This window comes from Schistocerca gregaria, chromosome 2 (genome assembly GCF_023897955.1).
Source record: "Schistocerca gregaria isolate iqSchGreg1 chromosome 2, iqSchGreg1.2, whole genome shotgun sequence".
In the NCBI taxonomy this organism is placed as follows: Eukaryota; Metazoa; Arthropoda; class Insecta; order Orthoptera; family Acrididae; genus Schistocerca; species Schistocerca gregaria.
The window spans coordinates 970,752,262-970,773,895 of NC_064921.1; the positions used below are offsets into that span (position 1 = coordinate 970,752,262).

The 21,634-nt window shown below is 43.3% G+C and overlaps 40 non-coding genes across 40 annotated transcripts; 20 read left to right on the forward strand and 20 right to left on the reverse strand.

Moving 5' to 3' along the window:
- Nucleotides 1-49: 49 nt before the first annotated feature.
- On the forward strand, nt 50-138 carry Trnay-gua (transfer RNA tyrosine (anticodon GUA)). The gene is given in 2 exon segments: nt 50-86; nt 103-138. It is a non-coding gene; the product is annotated as a tRNA-Tyr (tRNA).
- A 358-nt stretch (nt 139-496) lies between these two features.
- On the reverse strand, nt 497-568 carry Trnaq-cug (transfer RNA glutamine (anticodon CUG)). The gene has a single exon. It is a non-coding gene; the product is annotated as a tRNA-Gln (tRNA).
- A 247-nt stretch (nt 569-815) lies between these two features.
- On the forward strand, nt 816-904 carry Trnay-gua (transfer RNA tyrosine (anticodon GUA)). Its single transcript is given in 2 exon segments — nt 816-852; nt 869-904. It is a non-coding gene; the product is annotated as a tRNA-Tyr (tRNA).
- A 358-nt stretch (nt 905-1,262) lies between these two features.
- Nucleotides 1,263-1,334, reverse strand: Trnaq-cug (transfer RNA glutamine (anticodon CUG)). Its single transcript has one exon. It is a non-coding gene; the product is annotated as a tRNA-Gln (tRNA).
- Nucleotides 1,335-1,581: 247 nt separating this feature from the next.
- Nucleotides 1,582-1,670, forward strand: Trnay-gua (transfer RNA tyrosine (anticodon GUA)). The gene is given in 2 exon segments: nt 1,582-1,618; nt 1,635-1,670. It is a non-coding gene; the product is annotated as a tRNA-Tyr (tRNA).
- Nucleotides 1,671-2,028: 358 nt separating this feature from the next.
- On the reverse strand, nt 2,029-2,100 carry Trnaq-cug (transfer RNA glutamine (anticodon CUG)). The gene has a single exon. It is a non-coding gene; the product is annotated as a tRNA-Gln (tRNA).
- Nucleotides 2,101-2,347: 247 nt separating this feature from the next.
- Nucleotides 2,348-2,436, forward strand: Trnay-gua (transfer RNA tyrosine (anticodon GUA)). Its single transcript is given in 2 exon segments — nt 2,348-2,384; nt 2,401-2,436. It is a non-coding gene; the product is annotated as a tRNA-Tyr (tRNA).
- Nucleotides 2,437-2,794: 358 nt separating this feature from the next.
- On the reverse strand, nt 2,795-2,866 carry Trnaq-cug (transfer RNA glutamine (anticodon CUG)). The gene has a single exon. It is a non-coding gene; the product is annotated as a tRNA-Gln (tRNA).
- A 247-nt stretch (nt 2,867-3,113) lies between these two features.
- On the forward strand, nt 3,114-3,202 carry Trnay-gua (transfer RNA tyrosine (anticodon GUA)). The gene is given in 2 exon segments: nt 3,114-3,150; nt 3,167-3,202. It is a non-coding gene; the product is annotated as a tRNA-Tyr (tRNA).
- A 358-nt stretch (nt 3,203-3,560) lies between these two features.
- Trnaq-cug (transfer RNA glutamine (anticodon CUG)) lies at nt 3,561-3,632 on the reverse strand. The gene has a single exon. It is a non-coding gene; the product is annotated as a tRNA-Gln (tRNA).
- Nucleotides 3,633-3,879: 247 nt separating this feature from the next.
- Trnay-gua (transfer RNA tyrosine (anticodon GUA)) lies at nt 3,880-3,968 on the forward strand. Its single transcript is given in 2 exon segments — nt 3,880-3,916; nt 3,933-3,968. It is a non-coding gene; the product is annotated as a tRNA-Tyr (tRNA).
- Nucleotides 3,969-4,326: 358 nt separating this feature from the next.
- Trnaq-cug (transfer RNA glutamine (anticodon CUG)) lies at nt 4,327-4,398 on the reverse strand. The gene has a single exon. It is a non-coding gene; the product is annotated as a tRNA-Gln (tRNA).
- Nucleotides 4,399-4,645: 247 nt separating this feature from the next.
- Trnay-gua (transfer RNA tyrosine (anticodon GUA)) lies at nt 4,646-4,734 on the forward strand. The gene is given in 2 exon segments: nt 4,646-4,682; nt 4,699-4,734. It is a non-coding gene; the product is annotated as a tRNA-Tyr (tRNA).
- Nucleotides 4,735-5,092: 358 nt separating this feature from the next.
- On the reverse strand, nt 5,093-5,164 carry Trnaq-cug (transfer RNA glutamine (anticodon CUG)). The gene has a single exon. It is a non-coding gene; the product is annotated as a tRNA-Gln (tRNA).
- Nucleotides 5,165-5,411: 247 nt separating this feature from the next.
- Nucleotides 5,412-5,500, forward strand: Trnay-gua (transfer RNA tyrosine (anticodon GUA)). The gene is given in 2 exon segments: nt 5,412-5,448; nt 5,465-5,500. It is a non-coding gene; the product is annotated as a tRNA-Tyr (tRNA).
- A 360-nt stretch (nt 5,501-5,860) lies between these two features.
- Nucleotides 5,861-5,932, reverse strand: Trnaq-cug (transfer RNA glutamine (anticodon CUG)). Its single transcript has one exon. It is a non-coding gene; the product is annotated as a tRNA-Gln (tRNA).
- Nucleotides 5,933-6,179: 247 nt separating this feature from the next.
- Nucleotides 6,180-6,268, forward strand: Trnay-gua (transfer RNA tyrosine (anticodon GUA)). The gene is given in 2 exon segments: nt 6,180-6,216; nt 6,233-6,268. It is a non-coding gene; the product is annotated as a tRNA-Tyr (tRNA).
- Nucleotides 6,269-6,626: 358 nt separating this feature from the next.
- On the reverse strand, nt 6,627-6,698 carry Trnaq-cug (transfer RNA glutamine (anticodon CUG)). Its single transcript has one exon. It is a non-coding gene; the product is annotated as a tRNA-Gln (tRNA).
- Nucleotides 6,699-6,945: 247 nt separating this feature from the next.
- On the forward strand, nt 6,946-7,034 carry Trnay-gua (transfer RNA tyrosine (anticodon GUA)). The gene is given in 2 exon segments: nt 6,946-6,982; nt 6,999-7,034. It is a non-coding gene; the product is annotated as a tRNA-Tyr (tRNA).
- Nucleotides 7,035-7,392: 358 nt separating this feature from the next.
- Nucleotides 7,393-7,464, reverse strand: Trnaq-cug (transfer RNA glutamine (anticodon CUG)). Its single transcript has one exon. It is a non-coding gene; the product is annotated as a tRNA-Gln (tRNA).
- A 6,582-nt stretch (nt 7,465-14,046) lies between these two features.
- On the reverse strand, nt 14,047-14,118 carry Trnaq-cug (transfer RNA glutamine (anticodon CUG)). Its single transcript has one exon. It is a non-coding gene; the product is annotated as a tRNA-Gln (tRNA).
- Nucleotides 14,119-14,365: 247 nt separating this feature from the next.
- Nucleotides 14,366-14,454, forward strand: Trnay-gua (transfer RNA tyrosine (anticodon GUA)). The gene is given in 2 exon segments: nt 14,366-14,402; nt 14,419-14,454. It is a non-coding gene; the product is annotated as a tRNA-Tyr (tRNA).
- A 358-nt stretch (nt 14,455-14,812) lies between these two features.
- Trnaq-cug (transfer RNA glutamine (anticodon CUG)) lies at nt 14,813-14,884 on the reverse strand. Its single transcript has one exon. It is a non-coding gene; the product is annotated as a tRNA-Gln (tRNA).
- A 247-nt stretch (nt 14,885-15,131) lies between these two features.
- On the forward strand, nt 15,132-15,220 carry Trnay-gua (transfer RNA tyrosine (anticodon GUA)). Its single transcript is given in 2 exon segments — nt 15,132-15,168; nt 15,185-15,220. It is a non-coding gene; the product is annotated as a tRNA-Tyr (tRNA).
- A 358-nt stretch (nt 15,221-15,578) lies between these two features.
- Nucleotides 15,579-15,650, reverse strand: Trnaq-cug (transfer RNA glutamine (anticodon CUG)). The gene has a single exon. It is a non-coding gene; the product is annotated as a tRNA-Gln (tRNA).
- Nucleotides 15,651-15,897: 247 nt separating this feature from the next.
- Nucleotides 15,898-15,986, forward strand: Trnay-gua (transfer RNA tyrosine (anticodon GUA)). The gene is given in 2 exon segments: nt 15,898-15,934; nt 15,951-15,986. It is a non-coding gene; the product is annotated as a tRNA-Tyr (tRNA).
- A 358-nt stretch (nt 15,987-16,344) lies between these two features.
- Nucleotides 16,345-16,416, reverse strand: Trnaq-cug (transfer RNA glutamine (anticodon CUG)). The gene has a single exon. It is a non-coding gene; the product is annotated as a tRNA-Gln (tRNA).
- A 247-nt stretch (nt 16,417-16,663) lies between these two features.
- Trnay-gua (transfer RNA tyrosine (anticodon GUA)) lies at nt 16,664-16,752 on the forward strand. The gene is given in 2 exon segments: nt 16,664-16,700; nt 16,717-16,752. It is a non-coding gene; the product is annotated as a tRNA-Tyr (tRNA).
- A 358-nt stretch (nt 16,753-17,110) lies between these two features.
- On the reverse strand, nt 17,111-17,182 carry Trnaq-cug (transfer RNA glutamine (anticodon CUG)). Its single transcript has one exon. It is a non-coding gene; the product is annotated as a tRNA-Gln (tRNA).
- A 247-nt stretch (nt 17,183-17,429) lies between these two features.
- Trnay-gua (transfer RNA tyrosine (anticodon GUA)) lies at nt 17,430-17,518 on the forward strand. Its single transcript is given in 2 exon segments — nt 17,430-17,466; nt 17,483-17,518. It is a non-coding gene; the product is annotated as a tRNA-Tyr (tRNA).
- Nucleotides 17,519-17,876: 358 nt separating this feature from the next.
- Nucleotides 17,877-17,948, reverse strand: Trnaq-cug (transfer RNA glutamine (anticodon CUG)). Its single transcript has one exon. It is a non-coding gene; the product is annotated as a tRNA-Gln (tRNA).
- A 247-nt stretch (nt 17,949-18,195) lies between these two features.
- Nucleotides 18,196-18,284, forward strand: Trnay-gua (transfer RNA tyrosine (anticodon GUA)). Its single transcript is given in 2 exon segments — nt 18,196-18,232; nt 18,249-18,284. It is a non-coding gene; the product is annotated as a tRNA-Tyr (tRNA).
- A 358-nt stretch (nt 18,285-18,642) lies between these two features.
- Trnaq-cug (transfer RNA glutamine (anticodon CUG)) lies at nt 18,643-18,714 on the reverse strand. The gene has a single exon. It is a non-coding gene; the product is annotated as a tRNA-Gln (tRNA).
- A 247-nt stretch (nt 18,715-18,961) lies between these two features.
- On the forward strand, nt 18,962-19,050 carry Trnay-gua (transfer RNA tyrosine (anticodon GUA)). Its single transcript is given in 2 exon segments — nt 18,962-18,998; nt 19,015-19,050. It is a non-coding gene; the product is annotated as a tRNA-Tyr (tRNA).
- A 358-nt stretch (nt 19,051-19,408) lies between these two features.
- On the reverse strand, nt 19,409-19,480 carry Trnaq-cug (transfer RNA glutamine (anticodon CUG)). The gene has a single exon. It is a non-coding gene; the product is annotated as a tRNA-Gln (tRNA).
- Nucleotides 19,481-19,727: 247 nt separating this feature from the next.
- On the forward strand, nt 19,728-19,816 carry Trnay-gua (transfer RNA tyrosine (anticodon GUA)). The gene is given in 2 exon segments: nt 19,728-19,764; nt 19,781-19,816. It is a non-coding gene; the product is annotated as a tRNA-Tyr (tRNA).
- A 358-nt stretch (nt 19,817-20,174) lies between these two features.
- Trnaq-cug (transfer RNA glutamine (anticodon CUG)) lies at nt 20,175-20,246 on the reverse strand. Its single transcript has one exon. It is a non-coding gene; the product is annotated as a tRNA-Gln (tRNA).
- A 247-nt stretch (nt 20,247-20,493) lies between these two features.
- Nucleotides 20,494-20,582, forward strand: Trnay-gua (transfer RNA tyrosine (anticodon GUA)). Its single transcript is given in 2 exon segments — nt 20,494-20,530; nt 20,547-20,582. It is a non-coding gene; the product is annotated as a tRNA-Tyr (tRNA).
- Nucleotides 20,583-20,940: 358 nt separating this feature from the next.
- On the reverse strand, nt 20,941-21,012 carry Trnaq-cug (transfer RNA glutamine (anticodon CUG)). The gene has a single exon. It is a non-coding gene; the product is annotated as a tRNA-Gln (tRNA).
- A 247-nt stretch (nt 21,013-21,259) lies between these two features.
- Nucleotides 21,260-21,348, forward strand: Trnay-gua (transfer RNA tyrosine (anticodon GUA)). The gene is given in 2 exon segments: nt 21,260-21,296; nt 21,313-21,348. It is a non-coding gene; the product is annotated as a tRNA-Tyr (tRNA).
- Nucleotides 21,349-21,634: the final 286 nt, after the last annotated feature.

The following is a 21,634-nucleotide window of genomic DNA, read 5'->3' on the forward strand; positions in this document are numbered from 1 at the left end:
GACAGGGACGGACGTAAAGCAATGAGTAGGAATAAGAAAGCATACAGAGCCTCTGGTAGCTCAGTTGGTAGAGCGGTGGACTGTAGTGGAGGATTCACAGTTATCCATAGGTCGCTGGTTCAAATCCGGCCCAGAGGACCGTTTTTCTAATCTCATCAGCAAAGAGGCTCCAGAGAATGCCCACTGAGTCAGAACCTCCCTATGTTTTAAACCTATTTTAAAGGAAATTCATTTGCTCAGCTTGTAATAGCTAGTTGATAATCATGGGATTTTTAACCTTCGTGGGATAATGATATTTCTTCGAATTATCGTAAAATTGCTTGCTCTTACAGGTATTACTCGTTTAATGTTCTATATAGGTCACAAAGTCGCACCAATATTCGGCCGTTTTATAGACGCATCGTTTTTTACACAAACGTAGAAACTAACGCCGTGAGCCTATTGCTGCTACTTCCTCAGCGAGAAACTCTTATTACAGAAAATTTAGACTAAACGAAGGTTCCACCGAGATTCGAACTCGGATCGCTGGATTCAGAGTCCAGAGTGCTAACCGTTACACCATGGAACCAGACAGCAGGATAAGACTCGTAATACACTTAGCAGTCCTCTGACATACTTCAGACACTTCCTACTTGCATATTTTAACCTAATCGACACCATCGAGCATTATAAAACTTAATCTGGGCAATGTTTGCAGTTGCAGCCGATGATTGCATTTCCTGTGCGTCTATATGGCCGCGCTGAGTAGCAGTGTGTGAAGACGGCAGACAGGGACGGACGTAAAGCAATGAGTAGGAATAAGAAAGCATACAGAGCCTCTGGTAGCTCAGTTGGTAGAGCGGTGGACTGTAGTGGAGGATTCACAGTTATCCATAGGTCGCTGGTTCAAATCCGGCCCAGAGGACTGTTTTTCTAATCTCATCAGCAAAGAGGCTCCAGAGAATGCCCACTGAGTCAGAACCTCCCTATGTTTTAAACCTATTTTAAAGGAAATTCATTTGCTCAGCTTGTAATAGCTAGTTGATAATCATGGGATTTTTAACCTTCGTGGGATAATGATATTTCTTCGAATTATCGTAAAATTGCTTGCTCTTACAGGTATTACTCGTTTAATGTTCTATATAGGTCACAAAGTCGCACCAATATTCGGCCGTTTTATAGACGCATCGTTTTTTACACAAACGTAGAAACTAACGCCGTGAGCCTATTGCTGCTACTTCCTCAGCGAGAAACTCTTATTACAGAAAATTTAGACTAAACGAAGGTTCCACCGAGATTCGAACTCGGATCGCTGGATTCAGAGTCCAGAGTGCTAACCGTTACACCATGGAACCAGACAGCAGGATAAGACTCGTAATACACTTAGCAGTCCTCTGACATACTTCAGACACTTCCTACTTGCATATTTTAACCTAATCGACACCATCGAGCATTATAAAACTTAATCTGGGCAATGTTTGCAGTTGCAGCCGATGATTGCATTTCCTGTGCGTCTATATGGCCGCGCTGAGTAGCAGTGTGTGAAGACGGCAGACAGGGACGGACGTAAAGCAATGAGTAGGAATAAGAAAGCATACAGAGCCTCTGGTAGCTCAGTTGGTAGAGCGGTGGACTGTAGTGGAGGATTCACAGTTATCCATAGGTCGCTGGTTCAAATCCGGCCCAGAGGACTGTTTTTCTAATCTCATCAGCAAAGAGGCTCCAGAGAATGCCCACTGAGTCAGAACCTCCCTATGTTTTAAACCTATTTTAAAGGAAATTCATTTGCTCAGCTTGTAATAGCTAGTTGATAATCATGGGATTTTTAACCTTCGTGGGATAATGATATTTCTTCGAATTATCGTAAAATTGCTTGCTCTTACAGGTATTACTCGTTTAATGTTCTATATAGGTCACAAAGTCGCACCAATATTCGGCCGTTTTATAGACGCATCGTTTTTTACACAAACGTAGAAACTAACGCCGTGAGCCTATTGCTGCTACTTCCTCAGCGAGAAACTCTTATTACAGAAAATTTAGACTAAACGAAGGTTCCACCGAGATTCGAACTCGGATCGCTGGATTCAGAGTCCAGAGTGCTAACCGTTACACCATGGAACCAGACAGCAGGATAAGACTCGTAATACACTTAGCAGTCCTCTGACATACTTCAGACACTTCCTACTTGCATATTTTAACCTAATCGACACCATCGAGCATTATAAAACTTAATCTGGGCAATGTTTGCAGTTGCAGCCGATGATTGCATTTCCTGTGCGTCTATATGGCCGCGCTGAGTAGCAGTGTGTGAAGACGGCAGACAGGGACGGACGTAAAGCAATGAGTAGGAATAAGAAAGCATACAGAGCCTCCGGTAGCTCAGTTGGTAGAGCGGTGGACTGTAGTGGAGGATTCACAGTTATCCATAGGTCGCTGGTTCAAATCCGGCACAGAGGACTGTTTTTCTAATCTCATCAGCAAAGAGGCTCCAGAGAATGCCCACTGAGTCAGAACCTCCCTATGTTTTAAACCTATTTTAAAGGAAATTCATTTGCTCAGCTTGTAATAGCTAGTTGATAATCATGGGATTTTTAACCTTCGTGGGATAATGATATTTCTTCGAATTATCGTAAAATTGCTTGCTCTTACAGGTATTACTCGTTTAATGTTCTATATAGGTCACAAAGTCGCACCAATATTCGGCCGTTTTATAGACGCATCGTTTTTTACACAAACGTAGAAACTAACGCCGTGAGCCTATTGCTGCTACTTCCTCAGCGAGAAACTCTTATTACAGAAAATTTAGACTAAACGAAGGTTCCACCGAGATTCGAACTCGGATCGCTGGATTCAGAGTCCAGAGTGCTAACCGTTACACCATGGAACCAGACAGCAGGATAAGACTCGTAATACACTTAGCAGTCCTCTGACATACTTCAGACACTTCCTACTTGCATATTTTAACCTAATCGACACCATCGAGCATTATAAAACTTAATCTGGGCAATGTTTGCAGTTGCAGCCGATGATTGCATTTCCTGTGCGTCTATATGGCCGCGCTGAGTAGCAGTGTGTGAAGACGGCAGACAGGGACGGACGTAAAGCAATGAGTAGGAATAAGAGAGTATACAGAGCCTCTGGTAGCTCAGTTGGTAGAGCGGTGGAATGTAGTGGAGGATTCACAGTTATCCATAGGTCGCTGGTTCAAATCCGGCCCAGAGGACTGTTTTTCTAATCTCATCAGCAAAGAGGCTCCAGAGAATGCCCACTGAGTCAGAACCTCCCTATGTTTTAAACCTATTTTAAAGGAAATTCATTTGCTCAGCTTGTAATAGCTAGTTGATAATCATGGGATTTTTAACCTTCGTGGGATAATGATATTTCTTCGAATTATCGTAAAATTGCTTGCTCTTACAGGTATTACTCGTTTAATGTTCTATATAGGTCACAAAGTCGCACCAATATTCGGCCGTTTTATAGACGCATCGTTTTTTACACAAACGTAGAAACTAACGCCGTGAGCCTATTGCTGCTACTTCCTCAGCGAGAAACTCTTATTACAGAAAATTTAGACTAAACGAAGGTTCCACCGAGATTCGAACTCGGATCGCTGGATTCAGAGTCCAGAGTGCTAACCGTTACACCATGGAACCAGACAGCAGGATAAGACTCGTAATACACTTAGCAGTCCTCTGACATACTTCAGACACTTCCTACTTGCATATTTTAACCTAATCGACACCATCGAGCATTATAAAACTTAATCTGGGCAATGTTTGCAGTTGCAGCCGATGATTGCATTTCCTGTGCGTCTATATGGCCGCGCTGAGTAGCAGTGTGTGAAGACGGCAGACAGGGACGGACGTAAAGCAATGAGTAGGAATAAGAAAGTATACAGAGCCTCTGGTAGCTCAGTTGGTAGAGCGGTGGACTGTAGTGGAGGATTCACAGTTATCCATAGGTCGCTGGTTCAAATCCGGCCCAGAGGACTGTTTTTCTAATCTCATCAGCAAAGAGGCTCCAGAGAATGCCCACTGAGTCAGAACCTCCCTATGTTTTAAACCTATTTTAAAGGAAATTCATTTGCTCAGCTTGTAATAGCTAGTTGATAATCATGGGATTTTTAACCTTCGTGGGATAATGATATTTCTTCGAATTATCGTAAAATTGCTTGCTCTTACAGGTATTACTCGTTTAATGTTCTATATAGGTCACAAAGTCGCACCAATATTCGGCCGTTTTATAGACGCATCGTTTTTTACACAAACGTAGAAACTAACGCCGTGAGCCTATTGCTGCTACTTCCTCAGCGAGAAACTCTTATTACAGAAAATTTAGACTAAACGAAGGTTCCACCGAGATTCGAACTCGGATCGCTGGATTCAGAGTCCAGAGTGCTAACCGTTACACCATGGAACCAGACAGCAGGATAAGACTCGTAATACACTTAGCAGTCCTCTGACATACTTCAGACACTTCCTACTTGCATATTTTAACCTAATCGACACCATCGAGCATTATAAAACTTAATCTGGGCAATGTTTGCAGTTGCAGCCGATGATTGCATTTCCTGTGCGTCTATATGGCCGCGCTGAGTAGCAGTGTGTGAAGACGGCAGACAGGGACGGACGTAAAGCAATGAGTAGGAATAAGAAAGCATACAGAGCCTCTGGTAGCTCAGTTGGTAGAGCGGTGGACTGTAGTGGAGGATTCACAGTTATCCATAGGTCGCTGGTTCAAATCCGGCCCAGAGGACTGTTTTTCTAATCTCATCAGCAAAGAGGCTCCAGAGAATGCCCACTGAGTCAGAACCTCCCTATGTTTTAAACCTATTTTAAAGGAAATTCATTTGCTCAGCTTGTAATAGCTAGTTGATAATCATGGGATTTTTAACCTTCGTGGGATAATGATATTTCTTCGAATTATCGTAAAATTGCTTGCTCTTACAGGTATTACTCGTTTAATGTTCTATATAGGTCACAAAGTCGCACCAATATTCGGCCGTTTTATAGACGCATCGTTTTTTACACAAACGTAGAAACTAACGCCGTGAGCCTATTGCTGCTACTTCCTCAGCGAGAAACTCTTATTACAGAAAATTTAGACTAAACGAAGGTTCCACCGAGATTCGAACTCGGATCGCTGGATTCAGAGTCCAGAGTGCTAACCGTTACACCATGGAACCAGACAGCAGGATAAGACTCGTAATACACTTAGCAGTCCTCTGACATACTTCAGACACTTCCTACTTGCATATTTTAACCTAATCGACACCATCGAGCATTATAAAACTTAATCTGGGCAATGTTTGCAGTTGCAGCCGATGATTGCATTTCCTGTGCGTCTATATGGCCGCGCTGAGTAGCAGTGTGTGAAGACGGCAGACAGGGACGGACGTAAAGCAATGAGTAGGAATAAGAAAGCATACAGAGCCTCTGGTAGCTCAGTTGGTAGAGCGGTGGACTGTAGTGGAGGATTCACAGTTATCCATAGGTCGCTGGTTCAAATCCGGCACAGAGGACTGTTTTTCTAATCTCATCAGCAAAGAGGCTCCAGAGAATGCCCACTGAGTCAGAACCTCCCTATGTTTTAAACCTATTTTAAAGGAAATTCATTTGCTCAGCTTGTAATAGCTAGTTGATAATCATGGGATTTTTAACCTTCGTGGGATAATGATATTTCTTCGAATTATCGTAAAATTGCTTGCTCTTACAGGTATTACTCGTTTAATGTTCTATATATATGTCACAAAGTCGCACCAATATTCGGCCGTTTTATAGACGCATCGTTTTTTACACAAACGTAGAAACTAACGCCGTGAGCCTATTGCTGCTACTTCCTCAGCGAGAAACTCTTATTACAGAAAATTTAGATTAAACGAAGGTTCCACCGAGATTCGAACTCGGATCGCTGGATTCAGAGTCCAGAGTGCTAACCGTTACACCATGGAACCAGACAGCAGGATAAGACTCGTAATACACTTAGCAGTCCTCTGACATACTTCAGACACTTCCTACTTGCATATTTTAACCTAATCGACACCATCGAGCATTATAAAACTTAATCTGGGCAATGTTTGCAGTTGCAGCCGATGATTGCATTTCCTGTGCGTCTATATGGCCGCGCTGAGTAGCAGTGTGTGAAGACGGCAGACAGGGACGGACGTAAAGCAATGAGTAGGAATAAGAAAGCATACAGAGCCTCTGGTAGCTCAGTTGGTAGAGCGGTGGACTGTAGTGGAGGATTCACAGTTATCCATAGGTCGCTGGTTCAAATCCGGCCCAGAGGACTGTTTTTCTAATCTCATCAGCAAAGAGGCTCCAGAGAATGCCCACTGAGTCAGAACCTCCCTATGTTTTAAACCTATTTTAAAGGAAATTCATTTGCTCAGCTTGTAATAGCTAGTTGATAATCATGGGATTTTTAACCTTCGTGGGATAATGATATTTCTTCGAATTATCGTAAAATTGCTTGCTCTTACAGGTATTACTCGTTTAATGTTCTATATAGGTCACAAAGTCGCACCAATATTCGGCCGTTTTATAGACGCATCGTTTTTTACACAAACGTAGAAACTAACGCCGTGAGCCTATTGCTGCTACTTTCTCAGCGAGAAACTCTTATTACAGAAAATTTAGACTAAACGAAGGTTCCACCGAGATTCGAACTCGGATCGCTGGATTCAGAGTCCAGAGTGCTAACCGTTACACCATGGAACCAGACAGCAGGGTAAGACTCGTAATACACTTAGCAGTCCTCTGACATACTTCAGACACTTCCTACTTGCATATTTTAACCTAATCGACACCATCGAGCATTATAAAACTTAATCTGGGCAATGTTTGCAGTTGCAGCCGATGATTGCATTTCCTGTGCGTCTATATGGCCGCGCTGAGTAGCAGTGTGTGAAGACGGCAGACAGGGACGGACGTAAAGCAATGAGTAGGAATAAGAAAGTATACAGAGCCTCTGGTAGCTCAGTTGGTAGAGCGGTGGACTGTAGTGGAGGATTCACAGTTATCCATAGGTCGCTGGTTCAAATCCGGCCCAGAGGACTGTTTTTCTAATCTCATCAGCAAAGAGGCTCCAGAGAATGCCCACTGAGTCAGAACCTCCCTATGTTTTAAACCTATTTTAAAGGAAATTCATTTGCTCAGCTTGTAATAGCTAGTTGATAATCATGGGATTTTTAACCTTCGTGGGATAATGATATTTCTTCGAATTATCGTAAAATTGCTTGCTCTTACAGGTATTACACGTTTAATGTTCTATATAGGTCACAAAGTCGCACCAATATTCGGCCGTTTTATAGACGCATCGTTTTTTACACAAACGTAGAAACTAACGCCGTGAGCCTATTGCTGCTACTTCCTCAGCGAGAAACTCTTATTACAGAAAATTTAGACTAAACGAAGGTTCCACCGAGATTCGAACTCGGATCGCTGGATTCAGAGTCCAGAGTGCTAACCGTTACACCATGGAACCAGACAGCAGGATAAGACTCGTAATACACTTAGGAGTCCTCTGACATACTTCAGACACTTCCTACTTGCATATTTTAACCTAATCGACACCATCGAGCATTATAAAACTTAATCTGGGCAATGTTTGCAGTTGCAGCCGATGATTGCATTTCCTGTGCGTCTATATGGCCGCGCTGAGTAGCAGTGTGTGAAGACGGCAGACAGGGACGGACGTAAAGCAATGAGTAGGAATAAGAAAGTATACAGAGCCTCTGGTAGCTCAGTTGGTCGTCGTGCTGTGCTTCGCTCTGCGGCTGGCTTTGTTTACATCCGCTGTGTAAGTCTGTGCGTTTTCGCCGGCGCTTCGCAGTAGTTAGATATTCTGTCAACGTTCGAAAATGCAGTAATGGCTCAACTTAGTAGAAAGGACACTCTGAAATTTACCTTTGATCGACGTTTTGCTCGACCTAAATCTTTCGAAATTGAGGATTGGTTAGAGGAAGTTGTTCAAGTTCCGTTTGAAGATACTGTTGGTTTTCACTTGTCAATTGTGAGTAGTGTGATGTACTTGAAGCTGAAAAACCCTGAGTTATGCGAACGAGTTGTCAATAATACCGGTGGTAAGCTTAAGTTTAAACACAGTGATGGAAATATTGGCGAAGTTACTGTCGATCATGTGGGACTTGGTATTCGAACAATTCGAATTTTTGAGCTACCCTTTGAAGTTCCTACAGATGCGATCAATCTTGTTATTGCACCCTTTGGGAAGGTCCTCAGTAATTTTGCAGAAAAATGGTCCGGTGCTCACAAATATCCGGTTTTGAACGGTGTCAGGCAGTTGAAGGTGGACTTATTACGACATATTCCGTCTTACATTAACGTTTGCGGTTATCGAGGTATCGTCATTTATGATGGTCAACCACGAACGTGTGCAGCTTGCAATTCTCCAGGTCATATTCGTTCTGAATGTATTCAAAGACGTGTTGTGCAGCTGCCGACAGGTGAACCGGTGAAGTCCGCGGAGATGACTATTTTGTCCACCACTTACGCTTCGGTGGCTCGCGACCAACCGACCGACCAACTGCCCATGGATACCGAAGTAGACATTCGCCCCCAACCAACCCTTCCTCCAACGGCCGAGCAACTTGTTGACATTTCTGAGCGACAAGAGCAACACCTGAGTGTGAGTGACGTGGTTGATTCCGTAGCGCAGTCCCCGACTCTGTCAACAGAACAAAATTCCACCTCCTCAGAGACGCAGGTCAGGACTGTGACTGCTGAATGTCGTTCCCCACAACCCCACCATGAAATCTCGGATTCCGATGAGCGTTGTCCACCTGCTAAATCCCCGCGGAAGAACAAGAAACGCAGAATCGCCCGCCAGGGTGCGGAAGAGGCGGCGGCGTCGTTGCGGGGAAAGGTGCAGCAAATCATGGACAAAGTCAGTGCAAAATCACCAGAATCCTCCCGACAACAGGCGCTAACTTCTGCACACCTGCGGGATGAAGATCGTGCAATCACGCTAACTGAGCCCTCTCGCGATGCTACCGGCCAGGTGTCTCCCATGTGCAGTGACGATGTTGATCATTGTTTAAAAGAACAACGACAACATCATCCTCTTGCGTCCAAGAACCCCAGCACTATAGACTGGGCGGCGGAACCAGAGGTCGAACACATGGACGCTGATGCAACTGATATTCCAGTCACTTCCCGATTTCCCGAACAGCCTTCTACGGCAGTAGAACCGGCACATGATGATAAGTTACTGGATCCACGGCAGGCAAACAAAGAAGAGGACTCTGACTTCTTTTAAAACGGCGCCGATTCCTTCTTACTCTCGTAAGAGCGTGAATGACTGATCAGCAGGCGTATAAAATTGGTACATTAAATATAAATAAAATCCGCAGTTCCCTCAAACTCGACAACATCGTAGACCTCTTATACGCCGCCGACATTGATATCCTCTTGCTTCAGGAGGTCGCCGACATTGCTTTGAACCACATTCCCGGTTATAATGTGACGGCCAATCCGGGACACGGTTCCGATTTAGGCACCGCTATTCTCACGAAAGAAGGAATTATCGTCCAGAATGTAGAACGACTCATAAGTTGTAGGGGAATTGGCGTGACTATCAATAATGTTAGACTCCTAAATCTGTATGCACCATCCGGCTCAACTAATAGGCGACGCCGAGCGGACTTTTTCAAGGAAGAAATACTTCCGCTTTTTGCAACACAATATGACCACCTAATATTGGCGGGAGATTTTAACTGTGTACTTAACGCCAAAGATCAGACGCCGCATTTCAATAAATCGATTGAATTAGAACAGATCGTCAAGGATTTACGTTTAGTCGATACGTGGGAGCACAAGTTTGGTACAACACCTGGTTTTACTCACGTCACGAATCATTCAGCGAGTAGATTGGACCGCATTTACGTATCGGACACTCTCAGACAGCGAATTTTACAAACTGAGGTCTGGCCAACCAGTTTCTCCGACCATGCGGCTTATATTTGCACGCTGAATTTGGGGAAACAGGAAACCTACCGAGGCAAAGGACTATGGAAACTAAATGTTGCACATTTAGACGATCCTGAATGCAGAGAAGCCTTCACTCGAGCGTGGAATGAAAGTGAAGCCAAATTCAGTACGTACGGCTCGGCATTGCAATGGTGGCTCGAATGCGCTAAACCGAAAATTCGTAAATCCATGATACAATATTCCCGGAATAAGAACTGGTGGTTTAAGAGAACGATGGAGTTTTATTATCAATGTCTTCGAGACTTATATACTCTTGATGCCACTGTGATTGACAACTACCCCCGCATTAAAAGACTGCAAGCAAAAATATTACTTTTGAAACGAAAACAGATGGAAGGTTACAAAATTAGAGGTCGGGTTTCGACTATGGCAAAAGGCGAACAGCCATCCATTTATCACCTGATACGTGAAACTAAACGAGCACGGACAAAGATCTTAACTGAACTACAATCCGAAGACGGCACGATTCTAACTCGGCAACACGATATCAGAGACGCCGTTCAAACTTATTACACTGACTTGATGTCCAATAAACCTACCGACGACGAAGCCCTTGCAGAGTTCCGGAGCAGCTTAACGCACAGGCTTCGCCCTGCGGATGTAGCCGAACTCGTCACCGATGTAACGGAAGATGAACTGGAAGATGTGGTGTTCCACAGTCCAAAAAACAAATCTCCCGGATGTGACGGTCTCCCGGTGGAACTTTATCAAGTCTTCTGGCCACAACTGAAGACAAAGCTGACGGTGCTCTGCAACGAACTTCTCCAACCGGACATGCCCATTCCTCCGCCATTCAGTGAAGGACTTGTGGTCTTACTCCCGAAACGGACGAGCAATAACACCGTCGCAACTTTGCGACCCATTACGTTGCTCAACAGCGACTACAAAATTTTTGCTCGCATTCTCGCAACGAGAATGAAAACTGTGATGCATACCGTCATTGGATCACATCAAACGAGTGTTGGAAAGGACAGAGCTATATATCAGACATTATCAGACTATCGAGATGTGATTTCTGTTGCGGACGCTTGCAAAATCCGATGTGCTATCGTAACTTTAGATTTCGCACAGGCTTTCGACAGAGTGAACCATCCTTACCTTTTCCAGATAATGCAGACTCTGGGTTTTCCTCCGCAGTTCATCAGCATCATACAGAAATTGTTACGGAATAGTACATCCAAACTTGTCGTTAACGGTCAGCCAAGTCGCGCCGTCCCGATAAACAGTTCTGTTAGGCAGGGCTGCCCTATGTCGATGGCGCTGTTTGCCATTGCGATCGAACCGCTGCTAGTCACCTTGACGGAACGTTTACAAGGACTCCACATACACGGGCAGAAGATAGTGTGCCGAGCTTACGCTGATGATGTTACCTTCCTAGCTATGAATGTCAATGAGGTCGAGAGGGGTCTCCTGATCATCTCACAATATGAAAAGGCATCTGGTGCGAAACTGCATTGGACGAAATCAGGGATCATGAACGTTGGGCAAGGCATAGGCGCGATCGGTCATGGCCAGCTTAAAGAGATCACTAGGATGACGTGTCTCGGTGTCGATTTTCGGAACACCATCCGCCACACCATTGCCGCCAATTATAAGCTATTGCTCAACAAAATTCGTGCTTGTGCGAAGTTACATAGCGTCAGGAAATTGGACGAGCTTCAAAAGGTTGAATTGGCCAATATTTATATCACTGCCAAAATCAATTATGTGGCTCAAGTTTTGCCCATCCCCACCGATATAGCCAAATGCATGCTGTCCGCGCTTGGACACTTTGTATGTCGTGGCCAGATCTTTAAAGTTCGATATGACACCTTGACACTCCCAACGCGAGAAGGCGGACTCAGTCTCACCGATGTACACAAAAAAGCGAAAGCTCTTTATTTCTGCAAAACTTACAAGCTATGGAAACAGTCACCGACCAGTCTGACCGCTCTTGTCCTGAATGAAATCGCACCGACTGATCTTCAACCGCCAATTGATGTGCACCATATACCGACTGCGCTCTACCACTTCAAGAGTTTTCTCTTAGAGTATAGTTATGTCCATACAACAGTCTCTGAAAAGAATTTGACGACAGTTAAGGCAATCTACAACTCCTTTGTGGCAACTAAATCACGGAATGTTATCGAACAAAAATTTCCAAACTACAACTGGGACGCGACGTGGCAAAACATCCACAGCCCCTACTTACCTTCGCAAGTAAAGGCGACGTGGTACACTGCCGTCAATAGAAAAATCCCGACGCAGTCCAGGCTTCATGCAATTCATTTGCAGGACTCGCCAATGTGTGTCACGTGTAATCTCATAGACAGCGAAGAACACCGTTTCGTCTGTGGTACCACGAAAGATATATGGGGTTACGCCCGACAGAAACTGTCGAGCATCAAGAGGACCTCACCATCTGCGATAACGCCAGCTGACTTTCTCAACCCTGAAGCAATCCCATTTCCCAGGACAAAGCGGAATGCTGTCAACTGGATAATAGGTCACACAGTGCACTATATTTTTAGTACTGGCGATAAGAACAAAGACGATTTCGTTCTATACCTGACCCTGCAGCACAGCATGATCGCACGCGAACGTAACTACAAGGCGACCTTTGCCAACTTTTTAAGCAAGACCATTGTGTGATATGCGATTCGACACTCGACCCGTCAGTCTTGCCATGACGGGGAACGTAATATTTAAAGAACGCCTGAAACTATACCACGAGACATGAATGCATGTTTAACCTTCTTTCGAAGTAAGGCGAAACCGACTATTCGCTACATCATTGAGGAGCAGCAGAGGACAATAACAGACGAAAGATGTGAAGACAACACTAGAGAAAAAAACAAACACTTTTCGTTTTCTTATATTTTGCACCAACAAAGGAGAAGATTCCTTTTTAATCACTTATTTCTTATTTATTTATTTATTAATCCTAACCAGAAAAGGTACTTTAGTTCGACACTGCTTAACATAGTTGATAGTGTCATCATTTTTTTTTTTTTTTTTTTTTGCCGTTAACGCCTCACTCACCTAGAAGAAATGGATTGAGTTCTGGTGGAAGAATGGATCCCTTCTGGAAGATCCTCATAAAAAAAAAAAAAAAAAAAAAAAAAAAAGAGGAAAAAAAAAGTGGTTCAAACAAAATTATAAATAAAAAATAAAAAAATTAAAAAAAATTTCACATATACAAATGGGTGACTGGTATGGGGGCGACATCGAGGCCAGGCCTCAGGATTCTTGACCCCTGCCCTCTTTGCCGCCGCCTGCCTGCCACTACTTCATTAAAAAAAAAAAAAAAAAAAAAAAAAGTGGCTAGGATACCTGGCTCTCACCCAGGAATATATATAAAACTAAAAAAAAAAAAAAAAAAAAAAAAAAAAAAAAAAAAAGTCGGTAGAGCGTGAGACCCTTGATCCCAGGGAGAAAGTTTAAAAAAAAAAAAAAAAAAAAAAAAAAAAAAAAAAAAAAAAAATGGATAAGGCGTCCGACTTCGGATCTGAAGATTACAGGTTCGAATGCTGTCACGCTCAGTTTTTTTCCAGTTCTGAAAAAAAAAAAAAAAAAAAAAAAAAAGTGGTAGAGCACTGGTCTAATAAACCAGCGGTCGTAAGTTCTATAAAAAAAAAAAAAAAAAAAGTTGGTAGAGCGGTGGACTGTAGTGGAGGATTCACAGTTATCCATAGGTCGCTGGTTCAAATCCGGCCCAGAGGACTGTTTTTCTAATCTCATCAGCAAAGAGGCTCCAGAGAATGCCCACTGAGTCAGAACCTCCCTATGTTTTAAACCTATTTTAAAGGAAATTCATTTGCTCAGCTTGTAATAGCTAGTTGATAATCATGGGATTTTTAACCTTCGTGGGATAATGATATTTCTTCGAATTATCGTAAAATTGCTTGCTCTTACAGGTATTACTCGTTTAATGTTCTATATAGGTCACAAAGTCGCACCAATATTCGGCCGTTTTATAGACGCATCGTTTTTTACACAAACGTAGAAACTAACGCCGTGAGCCTATTGCTGCTACTTCCTCAGCGAGAAACTCTTATTACAGAAAATTTAGACTAAACGAAGGTTCCACCGGGATTCGAACTCGGATCGCTGGATTCAGAGTCCAGAGTGCTAACCGTTACACCATGGAACCAGACAGCAGGATAAGACTCGTAATACACTTAGCAGTCCTCTGACATACTTCAGACACTTCCTACTTGCATATTTTAACCTAATCGACACCATCGAGCATTATAAAACTTAATCTGGGCAATGTTTGCAGTTGCAGCCGATGATTGCATTTCCTGTGCGTCTATATGGCCGCGCTGAGTAGCAGCGTGTGAAGACGGCAGACAGGGACGGACGTAAAGCAATGAGTAGGAATAAGAAAGCATACAGAGCCTCTGGTAGCTCAGTTGGTAGAGCGGTGGACTGTAGTGGAGGATTCACAGTTATCCATAGGTCGCTGGTTCAAATCCGGCCCAGAGGACTGTTTTTCTAATCTCATCAGCAAAGAGGCTCCAGAGAATGCCCACTGAGTCAGAACCTCCCTATGTTTTAAACCTGTTTTAAAGGAAATTCATTTGCTCAGCTTGTAATAGCTAGTTGATAATCATGGGATTTTTAACCTTCGTGGGATAATGATATTTCTTCGAATTATCGTAAAATTGCTTGCTCTTACAGGTATTACTCGTTTAATGTTCTATATAGGTCACAAAGTCGCACCAATATTCGGCCGTTTTATAGACGCATCGTTTTTTACACAAACGTAGAAACTAACGCCGTGAGCCTATTGCTGCTACTTCCTCAGCGAGAAACTCTTATTACAGAAAATTTAGACTAAACGAAGGTTCCACCGAGATTCGAACTCGGATCGCTGGATTCAGAGTCCAGAGTGCTAACCGTTACACCATGGAACCAGACAGCAGGATAAGACTCGTAATACACTTAGCAGTCCTCTGACATACTTCAGACACTTCCTACTTGCATATTTTAACCTAATCGACACCATCGAGCATTATAAAACTTAATCTGGGCAATGTTTGCAGTTGCAGCCGATGATTGCATTTCCTGTGCGTCTATATGGCCGCGCTGAGTAGCAGTGTGTGAAGACGGCAGACAGGGACGGACGTAAAGCAATGAGTAGGAATAAGATAGCATACAGAGCCTCTGGTAGCTCAGTTGGTAGAGCGGTGGACTGTAGTGGAGGATTCACAGTTATCCATAGGTCGCTGGTTCAAATCCGGCCCAGAGGACTGTTTTTCTAATCTCATCAGCAAAGAGGCTCCAGAGAATGCCCACTGAGTCAGAACCTCCCTATGTTTTAAACCTATTTTAAAGGAAATTCATTTGCTCAGCTTGTAATAGCTAGTTGATAATCATGGGATTTTTAACCTTCGTGGGATAATGATATTTCTTCGAATTATCGTAAAATTGCTTGCTCTTACAGGTATTACTCGTTTAATGTTCTATATAGGTCACAAAGTCGCACCAATATTCGGCCGTTTTCTAGACGCATCGTTTTTTACACAAACGTAGAAACTAACGCCGTGAGCCTATTGCTGCTACTTCCTCAGCGAGAAACTCTTATTACAGAAAATTTAGACTAAACGAAGGTTCCACCGAGATTCGAACTCGGATCGCTGGATTCAGAGTCCAGAGTGCTAACCGTTACACCATGGAACCAGACAGCAGGATAAGACTCGTAATACACTTAGCAGTCCTCTGACATACTTCAGACACTTCCTACTTGCATATTTTAACCTAATCGACACCATCGAGCATTATAAAACTTAATCTGGGCAATGTTTGCAGTTGCAGCCGATGATTGCATTTCCTGTGCGTCTATATGGCCGCGCTGAGTAGCAGTGTGTGAAGACGGCAGACAGGGACGGACGTAAAGCAATGAGTAGGAATAAGAAAGCATACAGAGCCTCTGGTAGCTCAGTTGGTAGAGCGGTGGACTGTAGTGGAGGATTCACAGTTATCCATAGGTCGCTGGTTCAAATCCGGCCCAGAGGACTGTTTTTCTAATCTCATCAGCAAAGAGGCTCCAGAGAATGCCCACTGAGTCAGAACCTCCCTATGTTTTAAACCTATTTTAAAGGAAATTCATTTGCTCAGCTTGTAATAGCTAGTTGATAATCATGGGATTTTTAACCTTCGTGGGATAATGATATTTCTTCGAATTATCGTAAAATTGCTTGCTCTTACAGGTATTACTCGTTTAATGTTCTATATAGGTCACAAAGTCGCACCAATATTCGGCCGTTTTATAGACGCATCGTTTTTTACACAAACGTAGAAACTAACGCCGTGAGCCTATTGCTGCTACTTCCTCAGCGAGAAACTCTTATTACAGAAAATTTAGACTAAACGAAGGTTCCACCGAGATTCGAACTCGGATCGCTGGATTCAGAGTCCAGAGTGCTAACCGTTACACCATGGAACCAGACAGCAGGATAAGACTCGTAATACACTTAGCAGTCCTCTGACATACTTCAGACACTTCCTACTTGCATATTTTAACCTAATCGACACCATCGAGCATTATAAAACTTAATCTGGGCAATGTTTGCAGTTGCAGCCGATGATTGCATTTCCTGTGCGTCTATATGGCCGCGCTGAGTAGCAGTGTGTGAAGACGGCAGACAGGGACGGACGTAAAGCAATGAGTAGGAATAAGAAAGCATACAGAGCCTCTGGTAGCTCAGTTGGTAGAGCGGTGGACTGTAGTGGAGGATTCACAGTTATCCATAGGTCGCTGGTTCAAATCCGGCCCAGAGGACTGTTTTTCTAATCTCATCAGCAAAGAGGCTCCAGAGAATGCCCACTGAGTCAGAACCTCCCTATGTTTTAAACCTATTTTAAAGGAAATTCATTTGCTCAGCTTGTAATAGCTAGTTGATAATCATGGGATTTTTAACCTTCGTGGGATAATGATATTTCTTCGAATTATCGTAAAATTGCTTGCTCTTACAGGTATTACTCGTTTAATGTTCTATATAGGTCACAAAGTCGCACCAATATTCGGCCGTTTTCTAGACGCATCGTTTTTTACACAAACGTAGAAACTAACGCCGTGAGCCTATTGCTGCTACTTCCTCAGCGAGAAACTCTTATTACAGAAAATTTAGACTAAACGAAGGTTCCACCGAGATTCGAACTCGGATCGCTGGATTCAGAGTCCAGAGTGCTAACCGTTACACCATGGAACCAGACAGCAGGATAAGACTCGTAATACACTTAGCAGTCCTCTGACATACTTCAGACACTTCCTACTTGCATATTTTAACCTAATCGACACCATCGAGCATTATAAAACTTAATCTGGGCAATGTTTGCAGTTGCAGCCGATGATTGCATTTCCTGTGCGTCTATATGGCCGCGCTGAGTAGCAGTGTGTGAAGACGGCAGACAGGGACGGACGTAAAGCAATGAGTAGGAATAAGAAAGCATACAGAGCCTCTGGTAGCTCAGTTGGTAGAGCGGTGGACTGTAGTGGAGGATTCACAGTTATCCATAGGTCGCTGGTTCAAATCCGGCCCAGAGGACTGTTTTTCTAATCTCATCAGCAAAGAGGCTCCAGAGAATGCCCACTGAGTCAGAACCTCCCTATGTTTTAAACCTATTTTAAAGGAAATTCATTTGCTCAGCTTGTAATAGCTAGTTGATAATCATGGGATTTTTAACCTTCGTGGGATAATGATATTTCTTCGAATTATCGTAAAATTGCTTGCTCTTACAGGTATTACTCGTTTAATGTTCTATATAGGTCACAAAGTCGCACCAATATTCGGCCGTTTTATAGACGCATCGTTTTTTACACAAACGTAGAAACTAACGCCGTGAGCCTATTGCTGCTACTTCCTCAGCGAGAAACTCTTATTACAGAAAATTTAGACTAAACGAAGGTTCCACCGAGATTCGAACTCGGATCGCTGGATTCAGAGTCCAGAGTGCTAACCGTTACACCATGGAACCAGACAGCAGGATAAGACTCGTAATACACTTAGCAGTCCTCTGACATACTTCAGACACTTCCTACTTGCATATTTTAACCTAATCGACACCATCGAGCATTATAAAACTTAATCTGGGCAATGTTTGCAGTTGCAGCCGATGATTGCATTTCCTGTGCGTCTATATGGCCGCGCTGAGTAGCAGTGTGTGAAGACGGCAGACAGGGACGGACGTAAAGCAATGAGTAGGAATAAGAAAGCATACAGAGCCTCTGGTAGCTCAGTTGGTAGAGCGGTGGACTGTAGTGGAGGATTCACAGTTATCCATAGGTCGCTGGTTCAAATCCGGCCCAGAGGACTGTTTTTCTAATCTCATCAGCAAAGAGGCTCCAGAGAATGCCCACTGAGTCAGAACCTCCCTATGTTTTAAACCTATTTTAAAGGAAATTCATTTGCTCAGCTTGTAATAGCTAGTTGATAATCATGGGATTTTTAACCTTCGTGGGATAATGATATTTCTTCGAATTATCGTAAAATTGCTTGCTCTTACAGGTATTACTCGTTTAATGTTCTATATAGGTCACAAAGTCGCACCAATATTCGGCCGTTTTATAGACGCATCGTTTTTTACACAAACGTAGAAACTAACGCCGTGAGCCTATTGCTGCTACTTCCTCAGCGAGAAACTCTTATTACAGAAAATTTAGACTAAACGAAGGTTCCACCAAGATTCGAACTCGGATCGCTGGATTCAGAGTCCAGAGTGCTAACCGTTACACCATGGAACCAGACAGCAGGATAAGACTCGTAATACACTTAGCAGTCCTCTGACATACTTCAGACACTTCCTACTTGCATATTTTAACCTAATCGACACCATCGAGCATTATAAAACTTAATCTGGGCAATGTTTGCAGTTGCAGCCGATGATTGCATTTCCTGTGCGTCTATATGGCCGCGCTGAGTAGCAGTGTGTGAAGACGGCAGACAGGGACGGACGTAAAGCAATGAGTAGGAATAAGAAAGCATACAGAGCCTCTGGTAGCTCAGTTGGTAGAGCGGTGGACTGTAGTGGAGGATTCACAGTTATCCATAGGTCGCTGGTTCAAATCCGGCCCAGAGGACTGTTTTTCTAATCTCATCAGCAAAGAGGCTCCAGAGAATGCCCACTGAGTCAGAACCTCCCTATGTTTTAAACCTATTTTAAAGGAAATTCATTTGCTCAGCTTGTAATAGCTAGTTGATAATCATGGGATTTTTAACCTTCGTGGGATAATGATATTTCTTCGAATTATCGTAAAATTGCTTGCTCTTACAGGTATTACTCGTTTAATGTTCTATATAGGTCACAAAGTCGCACCAATATTCGGCCGTTTTATAGACGCATCGTTTTTTACACAAACGTAGAAACTAACGCCGTGAGCCTATTGCTGCTACTTCCTCAGCGAGAAACTCTTATTACAGAAAATTTAGACTAAACGAAGGTTCCACCGAGATTCGAACTCGGATCGCTGGATTCAGAGTCCAGAGTGCTAACCGTTACACCATGGAACCAGACAGCAGGATAAGACTCGTAATACACTTAGCAGTCCTCTGACATACTTCAGACACTTCCTACTTGCATATTTTAACCTAATCGACACCATCGAGCATTATAAAACTTAATCTGGGCAATGTTTGCAGTTGCAGCCGATGATTGCATTTCCTGTGCGTCTATATGGCCGCGCTGAGTAGCAGTGTGTGAAGACGGCAGACAGGGACGGACGTAAAGCAATGAGTAGGAATAAGAAAGCATACAGAGCCTCTGGTAGCTCAGTTGGTAGAGCGGTGGACTGTAGTGGAGGATTCACAGTTATCCATAGGTCGCTGGTTCAAATCCGGCCCAGAGGACTGTTTTTCTAATCTCATCAGCAAAGAGGCTCCAGAGAATGCCCACTGAGTCAGAACCTCCCTATGTTTTAAACCTATTTTAAAGGAAATTCATTTGCTCAGCTTGTAATAGCTAGTTGATAATCATGGGATTTTTAACCTTCGTGGGATAATGATATTTCTTCGAATTATCGTAAAATTGCTTGCTCTTACAGGTATTACTCGTTTAATGTTCTATATAGGTCACAAAGTCGCACCAATATTCGGCCGTTTTATAGACGCATCGTTTTTTACACAAACGTAGAAACTAACGCCGTGAGCCTATTGCTGCTACTTCCTCAGCGAGAAACTCTTATTACAGAAAATTTAGACTAAACGAAGGTTCCACCAAGATTCGAACTCGGATCGCTGGATTCAGAGTCCAGAGTGCTAACCGTTACACCATGGAACCAGACAGCAGAATAAGACTCGTAATACACTTAGCAGTCCTCTGACATACTTCAGACACTTCCTACTTGCATATTTTAACCTAATCGACACCATCGAGCATTATAAAACTTAATCTGGGCAATGTTTGCAGTTGCAGCCGATGATTGCATTTCCTGTGCGTCTATATGGCCGCGCTGAGTAGCAGTGTGTGAAGACGGCAGACAGGGACGGACGTAAAGCAATGAGTAGGAATAAGAAAGTATACAGAGCCTCTGGTAGCTCAGTTGGTAGAGCGGTGGACTGTAGTGGAGGATTCACAGTTATCCATAGGTCGCTGGTTCAAATCCGGCCCAGAGGACTGTTTTTCTAATCTCATCAGCAAAGAGGCTCCAGAGAATGCCCACTGAGTCAGAACCTCCCTATGTTTTAAACCTATTTTAAAGGAAATTCATTTGCTCAGCTTGTAATAGCTAGTTGATAATCATGGGATTTTTAACCTTCGTGGGATAATGATATTTCTTCGAATTATCGTAAAATTGCTTGCTCTTACAGGTATTACTCGTTTAATGTTCTATATAGGTCACAAAGTCGCACCAATATTCGGCCGTTTTCTAGACGCATCGTTTTTTACACAAACGTAGAAACTAACGCCGTGAGCCTATTGCTGCTACTTCCTCAGCGAGAAACTCTTATTACAGAAAATTTAGACTAAACGAAGGTTCCACCAAGATTCGAACTCGGATCGCTGGATTCAGAGTCCAGAGTGCTAACCGTTACACCATGGAACCAGACAGCAGGATAAGACTCGTAATACACTTAGCAGTCCTCTGACATACTTCAGACACTTCCTACTTGCATATTTTAACCTAATCGACACCATCGAGCATTATAAAACTTAATCTGGGCAATGTTTGCAGTTGCAGCCGATGATTGCATTTCCTGTGCGTCTATATGGCCGCGCTGAGTAGCAGTGTGTGAAGACGGCAGACAGGGACGGACGTAAAGCAATGAGTAGGAATAAGAAAGCATACAGAGCCTCTGGTAGCTCAGTTGGTAGAGCGGTGGACTGTAGTGGAGGATTCACAGTTATCCATAGGTCGCTGGTTCAAATCCGGCCCAGAGGACTGTTTTTCTAATCTCATCAGCAAAGAGGCTCCAGAGAATGCCCACTGAGTCAGAACCTCCCTATGTTTTAAACCTATTTTAAAGGAAATTCATTTGCTCAGCTTGTAATAGCTAGTTGATAATCATGGGATTTTTAACCTTCGTGGGATAATGATATTTCTTCGAATTATCGTAAAATTGCTTGCTCTTACAGGTATTACTCGTTTAATGTTCTATATAGGTCACAAAGTCGCACCAATATTCGGCCGTTTTATAGACGCATCGTTTTTTACACAAACGTAGAAA